The following is a 13,473-nucleotide window of genomic DNA, read 5'->3' as shown; positions in this document are numbered from 1 at the left end:
TCTGGCTACAATTTGTTTTCATTTTTGTTTACTGCTGAGCTCCCAATTGTCTGTGAACCCTGGAAAATGGGTCCTGTCTTCCAATTCATATTTGAAGAAATCTAGTGTGCCTCCCCTTCCCCCATCCTACCCCAAGAAAATCTAAGGAAGATCAAGTTAAAAGGCTGTCCAGTTGATAGCTAAACACAGAACATATCACATAAAAATCCATAGGCAACCTCTTATTCTATTCTTCTCAGCTGCCTCTACCTTTGAAGAGAAATAATTAGAAATTTGGTGATTTACTGTGCTCTGGGGTAACTTGGCTTGTCTCCTTCCAAATGTTAGATCTATGTCCTGTAGAGAACTTCTCCTAAATCTTACTTTCAACCAAAATGTGATACATATTTCAAATGGAGGATTTACAGGTGAAAAGAACCATGGATAAACTCCAGTCCAACTTCCTCATATTTTTAGAAGAGAAAAGAGAAATTGAGGCCCTGGAAGAGAATGAACCATGTTTTTCTCTTGGCAATAATAAAAATATGTGGAAGTGTAGTGTGATTTGCATACAAGTCCTAAGTCTGGAATCTATTAATTTCAGAAAAGAATAAAAATGTCAGTAATTAGGAAATAATTCAGTTAGAAGATGATTATTTTACCTTAAAATAAAATAGTCAGTCCCACTTACTCCTGGGTTTGGGGGTTTAAAGCTATCCCTAAAGTGTTTGGCAGGAAGGCACATTGCTATTACCTTTAACACATTTCTGGAATCAATTCATACAAAGAAGGGGAAGGTTACAATAGTCACACGCCTTTTCTGGGAGACCCAATTAAGAGAAAAAAAATACAAACATAATGAAGTTCCTCAACCTTCCCTATCTCTCTTTTTAAAGCAACATTTCCCAGACTGAACAGTTTTGTTTCACTGTCAAGCATAGTTCAATTTCAAGGAAAAGAGGCCTAGGAATTCTTCTCTTTGAGCAACAAAGAAAGACAAAGAACTCTAAATAGTCCCCTATTGTGCCCCACAAAGGACATTATTAATAACCAATAATTTGGGGAGATCAAGAGTTTCCCCCTTTTCTAAAGATTCCATTTCAAAAACTCAGTCTCTGAAGATTGAACATTCTCCTCTTTCAGACACCACCCAACTTTACTAGGAGTTTCTATTCAAAGGTGAATCCCATGCAATCAAACTTGGCTGGAGAGGATTTTTTGGTCTAGATTGCTCAAGGCTGGGGATGGTCTGGGTATTGGGATAGTCTCTCTGTCCAAGAGTGACATGTTGCCACTCTCAGTCCCTCATTGCAATATCCACACTCTCATTAATTATCAGTCAATGAGAGTTGATTACTATCATCAGGAACATTCCTCCTCAAGAGACATATAAGCTGTGAACCCACCTCCATGATTGTCTTTGCCATTCAAAAAAACCTCTGCCTCCTTTTTATTAAAATACTGGTGTTATAAATAAAATGACTAATTACCCAGAAATTATGTCTCCTGAATTTTTTAAACATCACAATCTTATAATGTGAGCAATGTAAATAAATAGCAAGAGAAGAATAATTAAGCTAGAGGCACTGATGATTTAGGTTTCAGTCAAACTAAAGCCAGAATACCACCTCTCATTGTGTGCTATAGAAGTCTGGCTTTCAGGAAGAACATATTCTGCCATACAATTTTTTTTTGTTTATTTCCCTATCTCTCCCAGTGACCCAATCCCACTATTGATGGGCATGGAAACTTTGACCAGATTTGTTTCAAACATGAATCAATTCACTCCTCAGACAAACTGGAGGGTCCCCTTGCTCTTTAGTCCATTCATCTTGGCCTTCTGCAGCTCAGACCTCATGAGATCTCAGCTTCCTAAGTAGCAGACTATTCAATCTAAGTGGTGAAGTGGATAAAGCACTGGCGATGGAATCAGGAGGACAGTAGTTTGAATCCAACCTCAGACACTTGACTCTTCTTAGTTGTGTGACCTCAATCCTGATTGCCTGGCATCCAGTGCCTCTCCAGTCATCTTGATCCATATCTGGCCACTGGACCCAGTTAGTTCCGGAAGAGAAAGTGAGGCTGGTGACTTAGCACAGCACCCCCTCACACAAATCCAATTCACGTGCTTTTCGTGGCATCACCTCCCTGATGCTGTGGTCTTCTTTGAAAATGAAGGACAAGGCGTAGCTAGGTGGCACAGTAGATAGAGCACTGGCCCTAGAGTCAGGAGTACCTGAGTTCAAATCTGATCTCAATCACTTAATAATTACCTCGCTGTGTGGCCTTGGGTAAGCCGCTTAACCCCATTGCCTTGCAAAAACTAAAAAAGAAAAGAAAATGAAGGACAAATACTTTTACCACCTCAGGCTGCCATCAGATTTTTAAACAGGATTAAGTGAGGAAGTATCCACCAGTAGCTGTAGCTAATTCAACCTAAGAAAACCCAGCAGACAATCAGATCACAGGAAGCAAAGGGTGAACTGCTTTTTTTCAGAAATTGCTACACAATTCCCCCTTAACAGGTGGTGTGACCAGAAAGGTACATTTTTATGCCTTAGGGAAAACCCTACTTACTCCCAAAACACCAGAAGCAGAGAGGACTGGTGGCCATGTGGTTCAGGAACTGATAGACTTTTTTCACTGAATCAAAACAAAAGATGTCCCAAGGCCCTCGGCTTGGTGATTTTGCCACAAGAAACCCAGAAATGACAAGGGTCAGCTGTGTGTTTGAGGACTAGATTTTGCTGGCCTTCACTCCTGGATGTCCACAGCTTATTTAAATTCTTCCAAAGATTAACAAGACCTACAACTTCCCTGTCAGACGTAGCTTAATTATGTTCATTATTGGATAAGGGTTTTCCTTGCTGGCAAGGAAAGAATCCCAGGTCCCTCCCTCCTGAGCAGGGGTGCTGCTAAAGCAACACTTTTGTAAAGTCAATTCTGCTTCAGGACTTACTGTGTCATTTATTATTTCCTTGTCTGAGTGCCTCCAGTGTCTGATGAGAATAATTAAGATCTGTATACAGTACACTGACTTCAAAATGATATTGGAGTGTTGTATGCTTTGTGTGTTTGTGTGTGTGTGTGTGTGTGTATACGCACATGAATGCATGGACTTAAGATAGTAACCCTCTCTTTTTACTGGTCTGGGTTCCAATCCCAAAGATATGAAGTGGAGAGTAGGAAATCTCTTGGAAATAAAAAAGCTGCCTTATTCACTTGGGTGCAATAGCTAATCCTTCATTAATTTCTCCTTTCCCTCCAACTCTCCTCCTCAGACTTCTCTCCCTGAATTTTGATTATTCTTTATACAATTGCCCTATCTCTACTTTCCCTAAATATGCATTGTTCAGTTGTTCAGCTGTGTGTGTGCGCATGTATGTGTGTGTGTGTGTGTGTGTGTGTGTTGGCTTGTATGTGTCTGTGTTTTTGAGCATCCAAAGATGCAGAGGGGAGAGCACAAAAATGAATATATAATGGGACCTTTTCTTTTAAAAAAGCTGTCATTTGGATTGTGGCTTCATGTATAATTATCAGCTACAATTCTCTCCTAAGGAGAGGGTCTGTTCAAATGCTGTGACAATTGCTCAAAATTCTCAGAGGATAAATCTAAAAAAGAAAAAGGAACCAAAATACAAGAAAATACACACAGACCCATTTCTTTTCTATTAGGTAATTTTTTCCAGTTTGCAAACACATTTTCTTCCCTTCTCTCTGCAACGACTTAGCACATTTGTGCCTGTGTTTTGGAGTGGGAAATGAAAGAAGTGTTCTCCTGGACAGTACCCTGCTCCCAGCCACCCCCAACCCCAGGGCCATCTTTAGCTCCTGGTGCCTGTCTGAGACCCTGCACAAGCCAACATAAAATAAAACACCCCTAACAGTCATTCACACCAATTCACAAAGGAGGAGTCTTGGAAACATTTCAAAAAAATATAGGCATGTGAAGTAAAGGCTGCGAAATAGCCTAGCTCAGAAACTTTCCCCATAATCAGGGTTTACCTCAGCCCTGTTTATTCTGTAAACTCTGGTTTCTCAGTAGAAACAGCTCATCACACTACACCCATATTATGCAGGCAACCAGAAAAACCTCCCCCACCACCATCAAGAAGAAAGAAAGAAAGAAAGAAAGAAAGAAAGAAAGAAAGAAAGAAAGAAAGAAAGAAAGAAAGAAAGAAAGAGAGAGAGAGAGAAAGAAAGGAAGGAAGGAAGAAAGAAAGAAAGAAAGAAAGAAAGAAAGAAAGAAAGAAAGAAAGAAAGAAAGAAAGAAAGAAAGAAAGAAAGAAAGAAAGAAAGAGAGAGAGAGAAAGAAAGAAAGGAAGAAAGAAAGAAAGGAAGGAAGAAAGGAAGAAAGGAAGGAAGGAAGAAAGGAAGAAAGGAAGAAATGAAGAAAGAAAGATAATGCAGCCCTGATAGTTTAGCGAGTTAACCATTTGCAAGAACAAGAATGTAGGATTTTCTTTCTCACTTACCAGGATCCAGAGATTAAAAAATGCTCACTACTTAACTCTTGTCGAATAGATAGATAGATAGATAGATAGATAGATAGATAGATAAAAAGATAGATAAATATAGACAGATTTAGATGTATAGACAAATAAATGATAGATATAGATATATAATATATACACACATATGTGTATATATACACACATATGATCCAAAGATAGGTAGTTAAACACCTTTGAAATAAGACATGGAAAATATTTTATATACAGTCTCATATCCAGTCAATATACAAGGGATATTCCTTGACACTGACCATGGTTCATAGGGTTAACAGGAATGCCTTAACAACATTACCCAGCTATCAGTGATTGTTTTGAAAATATGCAGCAGCAAGAATGAAATGACAAATAAAAAAGCAAGCAAGGTAGCTGTCTTTATAAGAGTTTAGAAAAGTACACCTAAGAATAAAAATCTTGGTAAAGCTTGAATGAAAATTAGGAAACTCATATTATGGATAACATTCTAGGATATAGGATATGGGATAGGATATAGGTCATATATGAGCTATTTAATTTAAAGAGAACTAGAACGAGAAAGGTCACTTGCTACTCTTGTGGCTTTGGGAAAGTTATCAAGTCTCAGTTTCCTTGTCTGGAAAATGAGAGGAATAGACTACAAGATCACCAGGATCCTTTCTGGCTTGGGACCTAAATTCCTATGAGCCTATGGACTCCAAAAAAAAAGGAAAGAGTGAGAAAATGAAATCAAAGCAGACTATTAGGAAGGAGGTACTTGGATTTGCACAATATTTCTCAATGGAAGGTAAGAAAACAAAGACAATTTTAAAAAATAAACTTTGCAGAACATAAGTGACCTGTTCACATTAGAATTGTTTCAATCTAATTGAACATTTTAAAGCATCCACTAAATAGATAGCACTGTCTAACTGCAGGAGAAGATATAAAGTTGAATTAGATAGAAACTCTGTAATATGGAGCTAAAGATTATGTGAGGCTAATAAAAATATACAAATGGCTATAACTAAAATTACACATATATAGATATATTTTATATGTATTCACACACACATACACAGATAGATGGATATATATTCATAATCCATATACACACCTATATACATTTTAGATAGATAGACTGATAGATTGATAGATAGATGGATAGTATTTGAGTGAATTAAAGTAATATTCACGATCTGAGAAAGAAATGGTAATTCCTTAATTGGAGGAACAGGAATTTCCCCAACATTTTTATTATTTTTATAAAGGCAGATAGTTTAAAAAAGAGGAAAGAAAAGAAAGAAAGAAAGAAAGAAAGAAAGAAAGAAAGAAAGAAAGAAAGAAAGAAAGAAAGAAAGAAAGAAAGAAAGAAAGAAAGAAAGAAATGGAAAGTACTATGACAGAGAAGACCAGAAAAGGCCAAATTTCAGTTTTTGACATTGATCTATTTGAAAAACCTTGGGAACTCAAAAGCACTCTTCTCTACCTCATTCATGTCTCAAATGGCCAACACTCTTTCCCCACTCTTCAAACCCCAAAAGGATGCTAGGGAGAAGTCAGCCAAGTACTAAGCTGAGGTCCCTAACTTTTATTCTAGCCCTATGGAACAACTGAATGATCAAGATCTAGTTTCCCACAAGGGAAGGATCTCCCCCACCCCAATCCTGCCCCACCATCGGTCCTACTAGAAACAAAAAGCAGAATAGAGTGTAAGAATTATTTTTTAATGTGTATTTATAAGGGAGTGCATGCTATTGGATAATCATATAGATAAAAAGAAATATGTCCTTTATTTTTACCTTCTTTGAATTCTATTGTGATTCTCATTAACTTACTAAATTTTATGATTTGTGTTTCTAGCTTACCTTTATACCAGTGGACAACTTTATCCTCTGACAGTCCTGAACATGGAGCAAAAAAATGGTAAAAAAAAATTTTAAGAGAACTCCAACTTTTGTGGGATTAATTGGACATCCTAAGCATAATAAAAATTTCAGAATGTCTTTGCTATTACAAAATAAACTTTTAATTTTTGAGTTGTTTCAGTCTTATCTGACTCTCTTACCCAATTTGGGGGTTTTCATTTGTCATTTCTTTATCTTATTTTACCAATGTGAAAACTGAGGCAAACAGGGTAAAGTGATTTGAGCAGGGTCACACAGGAAGTTTCTGAGGTCAGATTTGAAATCAGGTCCTTCTGCCTATAGGGCCAGACATTTATTCACTGTGCCAGCTGATGATGATGAGGTCTGGCTTTCGTTCTTGAAGTAGACCAGGACATTAAGAAGGTGATGCCATGCCAAGCACATGAATAGTATTTGAGTGGGGCGGGGCTGTACTAAGTCACCAGCTTCACTTTCTGCTCCAGAGCCATCTGGGTCCAGTGTCCAGATATGGATCAGGACAACTGAAGATGGCCCCGGATGTGAGGCAGTTTAGGGTTAAGAGACTTGCCCAAGGTCACAAAACTAGTAAGTGTCAAGTGTCTGAGCCCAGATTCAAAATCACATCTTCCTGACTCTAAGATCAGTGCTCTATCCACTGCACCAACTAGCTGACCACAAAATATACAGATCTCCCTCAAATCTGCTCACTCCTCAACTTCCTCTTAAAAGAGCTATCATAATAACTGTGCTAATCTTGAAAGAAAAAAAAAAAAAAGGATTACCTCTCTGCTCCAATCCTCATAGATTCTCCATCGCCTTTATACTTTCCATTAGTAGGACATCAAGTAATGAATTCTCACCAATCTGGACTAATTAATTAATTAATAATTCCACTCAAATTTAGAGGAAGTGTTTTGCGGAAACAGCTATCTCAGCTAATATTCTGAAAATATCCTTCTTGGAAGTCACAGAACCAAACTTCTCCGGCCACTAAAACTTTGAGACATTCATTCTCTTGAAACTCCTTCAGTCTCCAGGCTCTAAACATTTTCTTAGGCAATAACAATAGATAGATATTAATCTTTAATGGAAATCAGAAAAACCATGTGTTTTTTTCTATGTAAATATCAACATTCTCTATAGTTGAGTACCAATGAGAAATTATTTTTTATCTAGTTAATGAGATTGACTTAAAAATATTATGCCACTAAGTTCTACAATTAATATTAGTCTTTGGGGAAAACTTTTCATTTGAATGTCTATGAAAAATAACCCTCCTTTGAAAATCCTCATACCTGACTTACCAGTAATGGTGTCATTATTGTGACCTTTCTTAGTTTGATGAATATAGAAATTCAATCCTTTCTACTTATCTTGCTGGATACAGAAAATCCAATATTTTATTATACTCAATAAGTCAAGGGGCGTTTAGTTCTTATTCCAACTTCATTATATTACTTTATTCACACAGGGTGTCTCAAAGATAAACTAATGGGATAGAAATGTAAAAAAATAATGGAAAATTACAAATCCTTGTTATGGCCTTGAAAGTATAGGATTCAAATCCCCAACATCAATGCACATAGGAGGGACGGAACAAATCCCATGAAAGTTAGGCCCCAAAATGTTATTTTTAATTAAGATTGCTTATTCTCTGGCCATGCTGAGAGTTGGGATCTGTTTTGACTTCCAATATGTCCCAAATGTAATGACTTCGAAGGTCCTAACCCAGACTGTAATGGACATCTGTCCACAGTACAGAAACCACAAGACGATTTAGCAGACTTGGCTGACTTGTTGAAAAGGGGCCCACTCCTATTAAAATCAGCAGGAGTGCAAGGATGAGGTGCGTTGGCAAGAACTCGGTGTGAAAGATTTCACAGCTCGCCAGGGCTATCTGCCCTTTGTTTTTATAAGTACTTGGATGTTGTTTCTCTCTTCTTTCTGTTCCCCCTTTCCCTCCTCAAACGACTCAGAAACAAAGATTTGGGACTTAGTTCTCCAATGGTTCTATTTCCATCTCTTATCTAAATTTCCTCTGAACAATAGTTTCAAAGAGTGAACACATTGGGTATCTTTTAGGAAGCTAATATTTATATAGCACTTATCATACTGTAAAGTGCTACTATATTAAGTCTTTATAATTAGTATTTCATTTAATCTTCACAATGTATTGTAGGCACTATTATTATTCTCATTTTACAGATGAGAAAACTCAAGCAGACAGAGATTAGGTGTCTTGCCCAGATCACATAACTAGTTAACTCTGAGGTCAGATTTGAACTCAGATCTATTCTGACTCCAGATTCAGTGCTCTATTCTCTATGGAGGATTCAAAATTTTTCTTCCTTGTTGGAGGCTAAGAGCATTACTCTTTTTTGAAGCAAATTAGTCATAACTGTGTATTCCAGAGCTCCAGCCATATATGGGAACCCTCATTTAAGATGCAGCCACACACATGCACAAAATATTTTTACTCCCTCATAAAGTTGATTAATTTTCTCAACCATGCATTTATGTCTCTCCTTTTCTATTCCTGGACCAATAGGAATTTTCTCTGATTTTTTTTCATAGTGAAGGACATGATGCCATGGAATGCTGATTAAAATGGAACATTAAAGCTCAAATAGCATTTTAAAACTTGAATCCTTTATGTTGTTAGAGAAAAACTTTGTCTCTGTTGGACACTGTCCTTCAATACATTACATTTTGACAAGCCATTCTCACAGAGACAATCTAAGTAACTCAGCATCTGGTCATTATTTTGTCAGCACCACAGGGGAAAAAATGAGAAAATTCATTATTCTGCACAGAAATTTTCCTATTATTTCTGTGTAGGAGTTTACAAATAGAGTGGAAGAGAAAAAAATGTCCACTGAACTCCCATTTAGTAGATCTAAGTTCAGTTTTGGTTGTGATATTCTTTGCTTGTAAAACTATAGAGTAGTCACTTAAACTTCCAAGATGCTAATTTTCTTCACCTTTAAAAATGGGAATATTATCAAGTGCAATATGAGTTACTTTTTATTAACTCCAAAGTTAAATTAAAAAAATAATAAATCTCTATCCAAGTCAAAATTAAGACTACTGCATGTTTTCTGAAGCTTTGGCTGTTAAACGAATTTCTGAATTTTTCCCTTTCTAGCAGATAGGGGATCAGGCTTATAAAATACTACATATTCTCTCAGATGAGGACCTTGTCTTCGTCATTTGTCCCCAATTGTTTTTTTTCTCTTTATTTGGGTGAGAATTAGGAAGGAAAATTCATGTGATATTAAAACAAGAGGCATTGATAGACAAAAATTTTAAAAAATAAATGAAAGTTTACTAATAATGTAGTTGCATGTAATAGACAATGAAACATGTCAATTTTTCACATAACATTTCCTGCATAGTATCTTAAATGAATAATCTCCTGTGATCCTTAAAATAAACATCTCAGGTAGGTAGGGCATATTTAAGAATGCTGAACCTGGGATCAAAAGAAGTGATTCAGGACTTCAAAGTAGTACTTTTTCCTTCAAATTCAGGACTTTTCTACCACAGGGGTCGATTTACCAGCTAGGTGGCTCAGAAAATAGAGATGTACTTTGTTTGTGAACCTGGACAAATCACTTACCCACTGTCTCAGTTTCCTCATCTGTAAAGTGGGAACAATAATAGCCCCTCCTTCCCAGGATTGTTGTGAGGATAAATGAGATGTTTGTAAAGCAATTTTAAAATCTCAAGGCTTTTATTATAATATACTACCTCCAGGTATTATAATTCTTTTTAGAAGCTTAAAATTTGTTTTAATTTAAGGTATTGGGGTTAAATGAATTATGCAAGGTCACACAGCAATTATTAAGTGTCTGAGGTTGAATTTGAACTCAGGTCCTCCTGACTGCAGGGCCAGTGCTCTATCCACTGTGCCACTTAGCCACCCTCAGGTATTATAATCTTTATCTAGTATGATTTGCTCCATCTATGAGAAATTTTAGCTGGGCAAATTTGACTCCTTGACAGTCAAAGGACAGAGTAAAAATGAGGGGGTCTCATTTTTGAAGGATAATTCCATATATAAATATAAGTTACATATATAAATGAGGAGCTATCATAAATGAGGACGAGCTACATAGGGGTAATGAAAATTATTCCTTCTTACTCTTCCTTTTTAAAATTTTATTTATTTTTAATGTATGAAATAAAACAAACATTTACATAACATTATATGATAAAAATATGATTTCACATGAAACTGTGAACCTTTTATGTACAATTTGCTATTCCTTTTAAATACGTAATAATTTTTCATGTAAATTTTTTGACTCCCCTCCACTTTCCCTCTTTGTGTAAAATCTCTTTGTTCAGCAACAGGTGTAACCATACATCCCCAAAGTAATGCCCTTTCCAAATCCTACTATTCCCTAGACATTCAATGACTAGAGGAATAAAGCCAAGAAAATAATCATGAGATTCTAAAAAAATTTGATTTAAAAAGTTGACTATGAATGAAAACAGGGACAGTAGAATGAAATGAAACTCAGTAAGAGGGAAAGAAATGAGAAAAGAAAAAACAATAGCAAACAGAGGAAAGAAACTTAAGTAAAGATTAAAAAGAGACAAAACTTTATATAGATATGATTTTGGGGGGAGTTTCCAGATAAAGACATTTTCCCTGAAGGATCTTAAAAAAAGGGTAACACAGCTTACTCTTGCCATTTTATTTCCTCCCAACAAATGCTGAATAAACAAAAGATAACCATGAATAACCATAAAAGCATTTACCAAAGTAAGCAGTAAATAGGAATCAGAAGAGTTATATAGAGTTATATATATATATATATATATATATATATATATATATATATATATATATATATATAATGGCACTTGATAAACATGTTAAACATTAGTTTCTATAAATGAGTGCTTTGATGGGGATAGGATAAGATTCGATCTCTTTTTTTTTAGGTTTTTACAAGGCAATGGGGTTAAGTGGTTTGCCCAAGGCCAAACAGCTAGGTAATTATTAAGTGTCTGAGGTTAGATTTGAACTCAAGTACTCCTGACTCCAGGACCAGTGCTCCATCCACTGCACCACCTAACTGCCCCTAAGATTCCATCTTAACCAAGGAGAGGGAATAATCTCACCAACTGGGAATCCTCTTTTAGGAGCACGTAAGATTGTAGGCACAAGGGATATATTGGGGGATGGCTTTCCCACATATCTTTGCCTCTGAGGAATTCACCCATCTACCATTCAAATTTACTTTCTCTCTCATTGCAATCTCTCTTGTACTCACTCTTCATTTTTCTGACCCACATCTCTACAAGTTGAAGCATCATCACACTCATACAGTTTCTCAGCTGCTAAACCTCACATCTTCTGCTTATGAAATGCTTAGCAATCTGGGATATTCTGATGATCCTCATGAAACTAGCTCAGGGAAAATTTGTGTGTGTGTGTGTGTGTGTGTGTGTGTGTGTGTGTGTGTGCGCGCGCGTGTGTGTATACATTCATAAATTTAGCATAGTTCCTTATGTAATATGCATTTAATAAACGTTTATTGAATTGGATATATATATCCATAGATAGATAGATATATACATGTATATCCATGGATACATATTCATATATATATGCATATGTATGTCTATATACATTTATATCTATATACATTTGCATGAGTATTTTGATCCCATTGTATGGGAAATTTTGATCCAATATACTCAACAATATTCTTATGTAATCAACATTCCCTATTTTTCTAACCCTGCTGTGTTGTGTCAACTTGACCCCTTGCAAATGCTTCTCTTTTTTTAGGTACAGATATTCATCTGTTCAGTGGTGACATGCAGATATTTCATTGGAATAAAGTATGTGCACATATAAAGAAAGAGAGGAAAGGAAGAGAATTGAATATTTGCAGGAATCTCAGACTAAACTATGATTCCAGGCTGGTCATGTCTACCCTTTTCAAACTTCTAATTGTAGTGTTTAAAAAGTTTGAGGCAATTTTGGGGTAATTAGTCATTTTATCAATAATGCCAGCTTTTTTAATAAAAGGGATCAAGTGACACTCTTGAATGCCAAAGATAATCACAGCAGCAGGCTCATGGCTTATATGCCCTTGGAAGATGGTTATTACTGAAGGTGACAATCAACTCTGATTGGCTTACAATTAATGACTGAGAATGAATATTATAATTATGGGTTAAATCTATTCTAATGAAATATGAGTATGTCATCTACTTCTAAATTGTCCAGTAGTTGGACAATCTATTCAAAAAAAATTTCCCCACCCAAACTTGAGTAGAAGGTTGAGTAGGGTCTAACCAAGATTGAGGAGAGTTAATTCAATCTCCTTATCAGTAATGTCCTTCAAGAGACTGAATTTTGAAATGAAGTCTATAGAAAAAGGGGAAACACCGGATCTCCCCAAATCATTGATCATTAATAACCATTTCTCTCACCACTTCTGGCTATCATGATTCTTCTGGAAGCCAAGGCCTAAGAGATTCTAGTCACTATAGCAGTTCTAGTGACTGGTTATCTCTGGAAGCAAGTGTTCTTTGTGACCAAAGTATACAGTTAAAGACACATTTTTCTAGTGACTGGTTATCTCTGGAAGCAAGTGTTCTTTGTGAACAAAGTATACAGTTAAAGACACATTTTTCTAATTTCCCCCTCTTTTTTAAAAAAATATTATCTTACATCATTTTATAGCAAATAATAATAATAATAAATGTTCAAAACCACACAAAATGCTAAAAAAGAAAAAATGTTTGGGGAGAACCCACACCCCAATGGGACAATCTTAAAACAACTCCCAATTCAATTTAAAAATAAATAAAGCAAATGTTTAAAGAAGCCCGAAGTAAAACTTAAAGTTTAATTATGCCTAGATGCCTCTGAAGCCTGGTGACTGAGGCAGAGTAGGGTGGGGTAAGGGTGGAGAGGTAGGAGGAAGCATCTCTTTGTCTCTGAAGCTTAGCTGCCAGAAATATTTCCTCTGCCAACCATCAGAGGGGAAAAAACTGTTTTTCCCTAACCCATGGCTGGGCTCGTAAGTTCTCCAAATTGGTTAGAACTTACTTTAGATTCTTGCTTTACCTTGATAAAAAACAAACCAAAAAAAAAAGAAAAACAGAATTAG

Source organism: Macrotis lagotis, chromosome 1, assembly GCF_037893015.1.
Source record: "Macrotis lagotis isolate mMagLag1 chromosome 1, bilby.v1.9.chrom.fasta, whole genome shotgun sequence".
Classification (NCBI taxonomy): domain Eukaryota; kingdom Metazoa; phylum Chordata; class Mammalia; order Peramelemorphia; family Peramelidae; genus Macrotis; species Macrotis lagotis.
This window is presented reverse-complemented; position numbering follows the sequence as displayed.